At 43.3% G+C, this 12,042-nt stretch overlaps 1 protein-coding gene across 1 annotated transcript in view; it reads left to right on the top strand.

The window, feature by feature from the left end:
• impa2 (inositol monophosphatase 2) overlaps positions 1-12,042 on the top strand; it is a 201,350-nt gene that overhangs the window by 68,316 nt on the left and 120,992 nt on the right. The gene's annotated exons all lie outside the window — the stretch shown is intronic.

The raw sequence follows: 12,042 nt of genomic DNA, 5'->3' as shown, positions 1-12,042 counted from the left end.
CGAGGCGTGAGGCTGGACGGGCCCCTCGGACCCTCCAGCGGAGACAGGAGGCTGAACGGGCCCCTCGGACCCTCCAGCGGACGTGGCTTGAGGCCGGATGGGCTCCTCGGGCCCTCCAGCCAGAAGAGACGGCTGAAGCAGAAAGCAGTCCGAGGCGGAGAGAAAGCTCACGCCATTCCTAGCAGGCTGCTTCCCAGCCTGTACAGCTGACGTGGAAGGAAGCTGAACGGGCTCCTCGGGCCCTCCAGCAGACGTGGCATGGTGCTGGACGGGCTCCTCGGGCCCTCCAGCAGACAAGGCATGGTGCTGGACGGGCTCCTCGGGCCCCCCAGCAAGAACAGTTTCAGAACCAGCAGGCCCGGGGACCTCTGGAAAACGCAGAGCAGGACTAGCAGGCGCACGGGCCTCTGGCAGGGACAGAGCAGGACCAGCAGGCGCACGGGCCTCTGGCAGCGTTGATGCTGACTGGGGCTGAGCAACACATAGGTTAGGCTCAGGAGGCAACAGTTGGGTGCAGTCCTCGGCTGACTCCTTAGCCCCCAGGGGTCCAGAGTCAACTGCGGGTTGAAACTCGGACTCTGGGGAGGCCCTGGAGGTAGTAAATGTCTCTAATCGGGCCAGCTTTCGAGGGACGAAAACAGTCCTGTTGAGCATGTTTTCCTGCTTGATACGAGTGAGAAAAGTTGGCTGCTCAGCAGGAGACTGGGTTGAGAAAGACTGAAGTGACCGTTGTGGTGAGAATGAAACTAGTGAAGGAGCAGATGATTGAGCTGCAGGTAACGGAGTAGCTAACTGGGCAGCTGACTGAGCTGAGGGCAGCTGAACAGCGAGCTGGGCTGCTGAATGGGCTAACGGTTGAGGAGGAGTTTGTAGTGAGCGTGATGCAGGGGGTGGTATAGGCTCCCCTAAGCCTCTAGGGCTCGGTTTAACTAGCTGAACGAGTTCAGAAGAAGCAGTTCTGCTTAGGCTTCTCTGCTCTAAGAGAACAGGGCAGAAACAGCCCGTTAAGTCCCCCTCCCCATTCTTGGGTTGCGAACCCACAGCGTCATTCATAGATTCAGCAGTACATGTCAAAACTGAATTCAAACTGTCCGGGGTTAACTCTGTATCGACAGAAGAGTTCTTAGCAGGCTCCAACAGAGGGTGCACAATCAGAGTTTTGCCCATGCATTCTGATTCTTCAGCGGAAAAAGCATCAACATAATTAGTCAGGGAGTCTTTTCTTTCTACTGGGCCGGGGTGAATGTCCATGGAAAAAACCGCCTTCACCTCACTACTCATTGCCTGCTGTTCTGACGAGTGATTGGGCTCCGGTTGTAGTGAGGAACGACGGCGGTGGCGCCGCTTCCTCCTGGCGGCAGGGGCTGAGGCGACAGGAGAAACTGGTGACGATGGAGAAGAGACGTCCTCGTCCTGCGACCACATCGCCGCCAAGCAGGAGGCAGGTGAATTAAGCCCTGAGCGGCAAGAAGTGGAGCTCTGTGGCCGCGGTGCAGAAACGCCTTTCCCCTGTTGCAATTGCTGCTGTACGGCGGCCGACTCCGCGGAGAGCTCCTTGTGTTGCGGCCGATGCCGATGCGGCGGCTTCGGCGAAGAATACTGGGCGCGGACAAAGGCTGCAAGCTCCCGAGCCTGTAGCACCTCCTGGGCTTCATGCAGCTGGTCCATGAAGCCCATAAATCCCTTTAGTGTGCGCAAATGAGGATTCCCCTCCAGGATCGCTCCTATAGCGTTAATCCCAACTGCCATGGTCTTAGCGTCCTTAGTGAGGGAAACCCGCTCGATCAGGCGGTGGATGCGGGAGAGGTCACGTTCCCGGGATGAATCCGCTGGGTCCATGTTGTGGTGACGTCGTACTGTCACGAATCGCCGTGCGGCAGGCAGGAGTAGGACCCAAAATGCAGGACTCACAGGCACGAGGGGATGAACTCAAAACTCAGCTTTATTTGCCGGCAGAACCAAATATACAAACTTAAACTAAACTGGGAAACCAAACTAAGAACTCACAGAGAGACACAGGGAGATCCACACACGGCATGAGGGACGACGTCACGCTGAACAGAGGGAGACGCAGACAGAAATACACAGAGGGTTAACGAGGGAAGTGGGAACACACGGGGAACACAGGTGACACTGATAATCATAACGAGACAGGGCGGGGTGAACTGAACATGACATGTACGGGCGTGAGAGTCACAAAGTAAACAGGAAGTGCACAGAGGTTCAGACAGGAGGAGAGAGAGCACGGGGAAAACACAGACATAATGGGCTGGGGAAACATGGAATAAAACATAAGGAGAGACGAGGGCTCACAGATACACAGAGGGGCACACAGGGGGTAAAAGCCATGAAGGGAAAACACTTAGGGAACAACACAACAGGGCAACTCAGAAAACATGGCCTAAGCAAGGAACAAAATACAAACATACCAGAAAACTAAGAACACTGGGCCAACATGGCCCAGGACCATGACAGTTAGGAACTGACTAACATATTCACACAGAAAAAATCAATCAATCAGAATGATTTACGTGGTAAAAAAAAAAAAAAAAGTACCTCCAGGGTTTGCCTGGGCATCATTCAGTGGGATCAGGGCAAAAGCATCGAATTAGTGCCTTTAGGATCATAAGTAGAATAACAGTTGGTTCAATATAGAAGGTGAAGCAGTGTTGAGAAGCAAAATAGGTCAAAATCTGATTGAGATACTATGGCATGACTTTAAAAGGGTCAGAATGCCCAAAGAATTAAAGTACTTTCACATTTGAATGATTGGAAGGGATGTGTATTTTTAGCTATTCCCAGACTGAAAGAAATCAAACTGCTTGGCATTTCTAGGTCTTGATTTGTTTTTCTTTTTTCCATTAGACATAGAGCGCACAGAGGTTACCAAGGATGCAAATGAAGACACTGGTGTTTCATGAACAAACACCCTCTGTAATAAGAGCAGACATTGTTTTCCCCTCTTGTCTTACTGGTACCAATAAGTCAGGACAGCTTTAAAAACCAAGGAGGATATTTGTGATTCAGAGGAGAACATTCATCAGTCAACAAGCTGCCAAAACGCTCTAGAAATTCAAACAAATTGACAATATGGCTCATGTACTTCATCACTCAAATGCCAAGTCAACTTAAATCTTGTGGTAAAAGTTGAGCTGAAAACAGCATACTAACTGATGCATTATTCTCCATGACTTGAAGAATATGATTTAAAAAAAAAAGAAGTAATAACTTTTTAATTCTCCTTCCTCTGTTATTCTACTTTAATGCACCTCCATATTCAAAGACAGGCCCAGGGGTAGTCATTTACCTGCAACCTAAACTCATTAGATATTATTGCTGCGTGGTTCACAGTGACACTGAATGAGGTTGCCTCTCCAATGGAATCCAAACAAATTCTCTTTAGCTGTAGGTCTACTCTGAATGTGATGGCGAACTGAGCTCATTGATAAATCAGAAAGAAAAGTAATATATCCAATCTACAGCTATTACTACTTGATTAAAATTAAAATGAATAAGAATCTAATGTTACTAACTCGGCTCACTGAGCTTTTTTGTCTTTAAATATTAAAATTTGGCTGATGATCTGAAATGTGAGGTTGATAAATATGCAAAAAAAACCTTTGTTTACGGCACTATATAGATGCTGTGTTGTTATTCTGATGCACAGATCATTGGAAGAAAAAAAAACACGACCAAGTATATATTTAAATTCTTTCCTGCTGCTTGGATTATTACACAAGACAGTATCAATCATTGTTGGTGTGCTTCACTTTTTCCTGTTGCTGTAAACAACCAGCCACAAATTGTGTTTGTTTCTTCATTCTGATCAGTTCAAGAGTCTGTGGGGTGTGGAGTTCTCCCTCCAGGTAAAGATCCTTCCTTGTTGTTTGGCAGTATGTTTTTCTCTGACAGGTTGTTTGCTCAGGAAGATGTCAGCATTTCATCTGTAGCATTTTTTTTTTTTAACAGGAGCCGGTGGAGAAACAAGCTATGGAACAACGTGTACTGTAAAGTTACTGTACATGCTTCCAGTGGGGTGTCAAGGCTTTACAGTAATGCAAGCAGAGCTGCTGAGCACAGTGCACACAGAGTTTGGGCAAGGGTCAATGTACAAAACGAGTGATGACTCATAACTAGAATGTTTTAGTGACTTATCGACCTTTCCACATGCCACACTGTTTGCCTGCTTTGTATCCTCCCCACCCCCCGACTCCACGCCATTTCAATTTGAGTCACAATAATTCTCCAGAAATGCGACTCTTACTTTTCACGCTTGATTTCATATTTCTCTTCACATTTATGGAAAAAGCAGTTGTGTGTGCTTACACAATTTCCGTTAATGGCTTCGGAGATTGTTTTTGCTGTGGCTTTAGACAGCCGTAATGTGTGGGAAGTTGCTGTATAAAACAGATGTAGCCTTTTTCACAGATCATCTAGCTTTGCCTCACCTTGGAGATATGAGATTTTGCATGGCATAAAGCGAGGGATTTGCTGACATAACTCTCACTCACTGTCCTCTCTGCGAACATTATTTCCAAAATCGTTTTCAATACATGTCTTTACACCATGATGAATGAAAAACAAACCGCTGCTGCCATTACTGCTGCATCACTGTTTCTTTTCATTCTCACTGATCCAGAACATCCAACAGTAAATACAGCAGCGGATTCCTAAATGAAATCCCGCTCCTTTAACTTTCTCTTTATAGATACAGACGTACGACAAATTAAAGGAAGCGCGAACATAAAGCGCATTGTGATGTGTTGCCCCACCATGTTTTCTGCTTTGATTCCACGAGTCTCTGAAACACTGTCAGATAAATGGAAAACCATGCTCCCAACACATATTTCTTCATTTAATGTTTTAACGGTGGAGGGCAGCGCATATATAACCTCGAGATCTGTTGACCGCGAAAGCCAAAACATGTGATTCATCCAACAATTGTTTGACCCCCACGTGGCCTGTGGGTGGGCGCTCAGGAAAAAAAATGTTCACTCTGATCATATTTGCATAAATTTGTGGTGACCCTTTCGTCTGAGGCAACAAACTGATCAAAGTCTACCAAAGCCATCAGGTTTTTCTCACTGCAAAGCCCCATCCACATTTAAAGCAATTTGCGCTTTGCTTTGTAGCTGATGGTTGGTGGGTATTTCAGCCTCCTGTTACACAGGTAACCCTCTAATGCATTTACCTCCCCCTCATACACGCAGCAACCACATTATTAGGTTGCTGGTACCGGGTTGGACTCCCTTTTTACTGGTGACTGCGACAGCCATCTGAGTACGGTGAACCTATTGTCATGTTCAAGAAACCCATTTGAGAGGAGCTTTCAATTTAGTCCCATTTTGTTTATATTGGGCCAAATCACGACAACAGTTGACTCAAGGAGCTTTATATTGTAAGGTAAAGATCCTACAATCAGACAAGCAATCACTTTGGTGACAGTGAGAAGGAAAAACTTCCTTTTAACAGGAAGAAATCTCCGGTTGCAGAACCAGACACAGGAAGGGGCAATTTGGGGTGAGTGGAGAGAGAAATGTCAAAAGACACACTTAGAGATTCAAGATGTGCCAAGAAAATATCCCCCACACCATTACACCAGCACCATCACCACCACTAGCCTAAGCTGTTGATGCAAAGCAGGATGGATTTATGCTTTCATGTTATTTATGGCGCACTGGAATCTTCTACTACTGTGGCCCATCAACTTCAAGGTTTAATGAGTTTTACATTCAGAGATGTTCTCCTTTGGTTGTAACAAATAGTTTTCTGTGTTCTGCTAGCTTGCTGTTAGCTCAAACCAGTCCAGACATTTTTCTTTGACCTTTGACATCAACAAAGCATTTTTGCCCCAGTGAGAGTGAATGGTACTGCCCCAGAAACCATAAGGAGCAGTACCATTCACTCCCACTGGTAGTCAGTTCAACCATTGGCCTCAAAGTTGAGAAAAGCTGAACCTCTGTACCTGCCCAATCTGGGTTGCTAAAAGTTATTTTGTCTGTCATCGCTAATCGCTAATAGACTGTTTTCCTGCTTGTCTTTAAACTCTATCGCTAGCATCACTTAGATCACTCAGAATTCAATGCATGATAAAGATTTAAGGCTAAGCTATGTAGCTTTGAAAAGAGAAAATATCACTATTACAAAGAGAAGTTAGCCAAGAACTACCACACAAGTTTGCTCCCTGCAGTCTGCAAAGTAGTCTCGTCTGACATATCAACCCTAGCTATAGTAAGCTAATATTAATATTAACTAGATGTAGCTTTTATTTCTGAGTCAGTTGCCTAATATTTATGACTTTTCCCTACTTTTGCTATTAAGGTAGTGAATGCAAGAGAAAATTGGGAAATGTAGGGAAACCAAACTTATTATTTATTAGATTTTGAGGCCTACTCTGAGTAAAAGTTGCAGAGCCGTGCTTTAAATATTCAATTTAACTCAAAGCACTAATGGAAGGGGCAGTAGAACTTCCACATGCCAACTTAGTCTCTTACTTTCTAGTAAGTTTTACTTCAAGAATAGATGTAATAGTTGTTGTTAATTTAAACTTGTACTTTTCTTTACTTTTAGGCGACAGCCAAATCAAGCTGTAATCACTAGCCTAACTAAGCTATGTTTGTGTTTGTTTGCATAGATGTAGAAGAACATCTCACAGCTCAGCATGACTCCAGGCTTGGGTCTCTTAAATTTTTTTCGAATGCACCATTCAGTGAAAGCTCTTAATATAAAACCCTCTAAACACTTTGTGCTGTGACGTGCCCTTCTAAAAGAAGTCTGGGGGTCAAAATGGCTGGTTGTGCAGAGCCGTATTCGCTTTTATAATAACTTACTGGAGCCTGACCTTACATGTACAGGTAAGGCGTGAAGTGAAGTTGAGCATGACATTTATGGGTCATATCTGCTGTAAATGATTGGAGAACCCCGTGTCTTTGTGGTCAGAGTTAATGGGGACGTCAGAGAAAAGGTGAAGCCGCGTCTCATAGATGAATAGAAAAACATTCCAGTGAACTTTTCTGTATAGTGACAATTCTACATTTTGTGTGTAATTGGTGCCAAATTTAGCTGATCCGTCTCTTCAAATTCACCTAAAAAAGGGAGAGAAGATCAGAAATCAGTAGCTTTAAAGCACATATTGACAGCGATTGAGATCATGACCTTTCGCTAATGTGATGGCTTCACTAACCTGTGGTCATCTTTGCCACCATGCGTGACATTAGCACAGTAAAGGTCAGTGCAGCATAACCTTTGGGAAGTGTCACCTTGTTGCCGATCACACAACCTCATAAACAGCAGCAGGATGCAAAAGCTGCCCTTTAACACTCCATCTTTACTGATTGACTGTGAAGCCTGCCTGTTCAGTATAACCCGTCTTTGTATCTGTTGCACAGCTAATGCAGTGTCTTCTAAAGGAAAGAGATCATTAAGTGAGACTAACACCCTGTAACTTGGTCACGTTAATGATTGGTATTCTACCTAAGCTTAAATAATACGCGGCAGGCATGAGAGTTAGTTATGTTGTGCATGCATGTGGAAGACTGCACAACAATTGTCTCACTTATTTCAGATTTTAATTAAAAACTATGTTGAACACGCCCCAGGAGGAAATTACTCAGCGAAAACAAAATGTATACATAACATTATCTTAAAATGTCAAAGACATGCGTTGCCTTTCGTTCACGTTATAGACAGAACACAAAAACAAAACAAGGTTTAACCACTGGCCATTAAAGAGCCATTAGTTCAGCTGACTCACCTCTTTAAGGAGCATTTTGGCCTAAGGCGCAGTGACGCACTCTGGGTCCCACCGTGGTTTAGTTGCTGCCAAAATCTCAAAGGTTAATTCAAAGTCAGCACCTTAATTCTTCAATAAATCATCCTTAACTCCTAATCATTTCCCTTCTACATTTGAATGTCAACAGTCAGCACAGGTAGCACCTCTTCCTGTCCTCAAAGCACCTTGGAGTAGTAATAGCTTAACAAGCTCAAGTCTATTAGCCAAATATGATAAGCTTATGGATCATAATGATATTGGCTATAATCCATTTTCAACAAGAGCCAGCAGCTTAAAAATTCAAGGGAACACCTTAGCCCGCTCCGCTATCCCTCGATGCTTTTTTAGGCACTCAAGTAAGAATGAATTCATGCTGTCAGTTCTGCTTGTCAGACATCAGCGTTAATGGGCATGTGTCCATATTCATGGGCTTTAAGGATGAAGTGTACTCGTCATAATTTTCAGTTTTGCGAGGTTTATGAAATCCTGGTGATGGATTGAGAGGCTCCTGGTTTTTCTTTTTTTTTTCAGCTTCCTTTCCAGTCTTTTAGCACCACACTGTGCCTCAAACCAGGCATAACAGCAGGTGGAGCGTGTGCATCCACTGCAAAGACTTTCTCTGAGTTAAGTATGTGTGGCATGTTGCTGATGCTGTCTTTTTTACAGGTTACGCACACAGTTAGCGAATGTATCTGAGGGTCTGATAGGGTTTATAAATGTGATTGTGAGTGACAAAGACTGTAACCGCAACCTAGTGAAGTCTTTCAAAGTTGCTCTTTGTTGTGTTTCCTGCTTTGCATCAGCAGTTTGAAATCAACTTAATATATAAATTAATCAACAAATTTATTGACATTTCACATTTCTAAATTACATTTCCTGTTTGAAAGGTGTAGAAATAAACATTTTTTTTATAAGGTACACAAAAGTGCCTGGCAAAATTTCGAGCCAGGCTTATCATCCATATATCTGTCTATGGTATTTACGTGTTGTCACTTCTTTTGATGTAATTATCAGATGAAGCACTTTTCAAAGCCCATTTCTTGCACCTGGATTAGCATGACCCCTAGACATATTTTATGCAAATACCTTTCATCCTATCAGACGCTTCTCACGCTACCCAGCAAACAGCCTTACCGCCTCTCGTTCAGATTTAGTATTCCTGATAGCTAGTCACAAAACAGGAAGGTTTTTGTAATAAATTCAGCCTGTTTTTCTTCTATAAGTAGTGGTTCATATGCACTGACTGTAGGTTGTTCTGCACAATAATAAAGTGAATGGTTTATGGTTGGTTTACACAGCTTGTATATGTATGTGTATGTATGTGTATGCATGTGTAGCTGTATATATCCACACGCGCATGTGTGTGTGTGGGTGAATTGTGTTGCTTACATTGTTGAGATATACATTGCTGTGCTTGAGAGTCACCATCTACCAGAACCAAATTCCTTGTATGCGTCTGTGCATATGGCCAATAAATGCGATTCTGATTCTGATTGGTGTCTTTAATGTGTGTCATATTGTCTTAATAGCACAAACTGACGTTTATTTAAAGGACTAAATAGAATCAATTCAGTGTGTTCAAAGTATTGTTATAATAAAGCAACTTACACTTACCACAAAATTAATGAAATTAAATAAGGGAAGATTTTAGCTCACTTGATCATCGCAGTGTAACAGAAAGTCAGTTCATTACTGTGAGACGAGGAGAGTCAAACAGGGACCAGCAGGACCATTATCTGCTCCTTTGCATGAGGGGAGCAGGAGGAGTCCTGCTACAGTGCTGTAAAATGACCTCCAACAGGCTACTCGTGCATGTTTCCAACCAAACCTTTAGAATCACACTCCTTGAGTGTGGCATCCTTTTTTCAGATTCACCAGAGAACACCAGTACTGGCAGATCCACCACTGGCATGACAGCAGCTTCACAATTAGCATGTGTGACATACACGACAGAGTCTGGAGACACCGTGGCAAGACATTATGCTGCCTGCAACATCACCCAGCATGACTAGTTTGGCAGTGGCTCAGCGATGGTCTGGGGAGGCATATCCTTGGTGAATGCCAATTGAGCTACATGGTGCTGGCTGTAAGCACAGGTCCCACTGAAAGATATCACACCCTCATGCCACCTTCATGGTGTCTGATTCTAACAGTTTGGTTAGAAACATGCACAAAGGAGCAGATGGGGTCCTGTTTCTGGGTTGGTGCCTTTCAACAGGCCTGTGTAAAAGCCCATCTCCTGGGATCTTGTCCACACTCTTGAGACTGTGCTGGGAGACACAGCAAACCTCCTTGAAATGGCACGTATAGATGTGGTCCTGGAGGACAACCTGGTTCCTGCCAGCAAAACTAGAGAAAAATCAGCCTGGAGGGAGAAAAAGATAGCAGTGGTTTGTGGCCTCCACTTGCAATACCATTCCTTTTTGAGGGTTGTCTTCTTGTTGCCTCGTTTTATAAATGCACTTCTCACCTTTGGTATAATCATTTCTTTCAGATGATCCGTTTGCTCACAGCAAGAACCAGAGTAATAGCATTGCCAAAACATCACGTTTATACCATTTTACAAACTATACCCCCCTCAGTGCCTGCTGAGAACACTCTTGATGCACTACTCCACCTACATCCATTTATCTTTACATGGTGGCCCCGCTGATTTCTGATTTATAATATCACACTTTTTCATTACTTTCACTGCATTTCAAATAACCATTAGTGCAATAGCGTGTATATATATTTCTGAACTTCATGAACTATCCTGGGTCTAATCCCTTATTTAATCCCAGGTGGATCAGGCCTTGGGGATCTCCCCCTCTTTGATAAAGTGTACCAAAGCAGATGAAATGGATTCACAGCAGTTTGTTTCCCAACTGGACAGACTGATATCCCTGAAGTTAAAGTGATTTTGTGTTTTACTGTGATGGTTGCAATAACAATGCATGGTTGTCAAAGACACTATGATCTTGGCATACTGCTTATAACTTTACCGGTGTCTGATTCTATGTTGTTATAAGTAAAACTGCCACACCACCACCTTCGCACTCAATATGTACAGCTAGGTACAAAAGTTTATTTTGGCTACTAGTGGAGCTTCTGTCAGGCTGAACTTTGAGTAAATGTGTTTACATGTCAAACATTGCAGTTTTTTCACTGGAGGGCCTCGATAAAAGGAGTTGTTTGAAATGTTTATTTGCTTCATTTATTTGCTTTTGTGTCAGATGAGAAGATTATACCACCCTTGCTTGTAGGTTGAACACAAAGCCAGCTTTAGTGCTAAAGTTAGCTTAGCATGAAAAGTTAAATGTTATTTTTCAGGTTTTCTTTGGATTGAACAAAGGGGGTAGCACCTGCGAGCTTTACAGATGTTGAGGTTGTTTGTATTACTCTTTAGCTGTTTTTCTGTGTTAGATCTTTAAGATCTGCTTACTGCCATAGATGATGATATACGGTATATAGTCTCTTTTTGATGGGAAGTCATGTGATTGGCTCACCTGTGCATATAGTTCCTTTGTGTATTGCTGCTGAATGTTTGGATCCTGTTTTCAGTGGAGTTGACTGTACATGATGCTGAACATTTGGTAAGCAACTTACACTGAGGGAAAAAGGAAAGAATTACTACATCAGTTTTTAAAAAATATAGCACGGCCCTGACTGAAAAGTCATTTTTCAAGCTGGACATCAGCATAATTCACTAAAACTGACTAAGTGATTTGTTTCTGTAGCTTTCCCGTCTCCATCTTTTAAAACTGTACTCACTGTTTCAATCATGTTCCTGAAAAAAAAAAAAAATGCTGCCACTCTGACTGAAGTTACCATAAACTTTCAGCAATCCATCATCCACACCATATTAAGCACAGATCAGACGCCATCCACGTTGCGAATTAGATTTGCAGAAGAGAACTCCTTGGAGATAATCACTTTCTCATCACCAGCAATGAACGTGTGGCAAATTCAGATGTGGATATGATGGGTAAAACAAGCCAGATGTGCAAGCGCAGTCCCCTCCCCCTCACCAAAATCTATTAGAATTCTGTTGTTGCTTTTATCCGAGTGCAACAAGAGTTAACTGACAGCAGCAAAAAGTTTTATCAAAGCTGATATTAGTAGGGAGCATTCAGCAGGACAGGTTAGTTTCTTTAAGAAACCGTTTTCTTAGCGCTTGAAGATTAAATCTGCTGGGAGCCATCATCTTGGAGAACATTTTCTTTCTTCCTGACAGTCGTGCTGCTCTGTATCTGTGCTCCAACATTGTGCCGCCAGCAGCACAAGTGAGT

The sequence above is a fragment of the Maylandia zebra genome, linkage group LG9 (genome assembly GCF_041146795.1).
Source record: "Maylandia zebra isolate NMK-2024a linkage group LG9, Mzebra_GT3a, whole genome shotgun sequence".
In the NCBI taxonomy this organism is placed as follows: domain Eukaryota; kingdom Metazoa; phylum Chordata; class Actinopteri; order Cichliformes; family Cichlidae; genus Maylandia; species Maylandia zebra.
The sequence above is the reverse complement of the archived record's forward strand: the minus strand, read 5'-3'. Positions and strand labels throughout refer to the sequence as shown.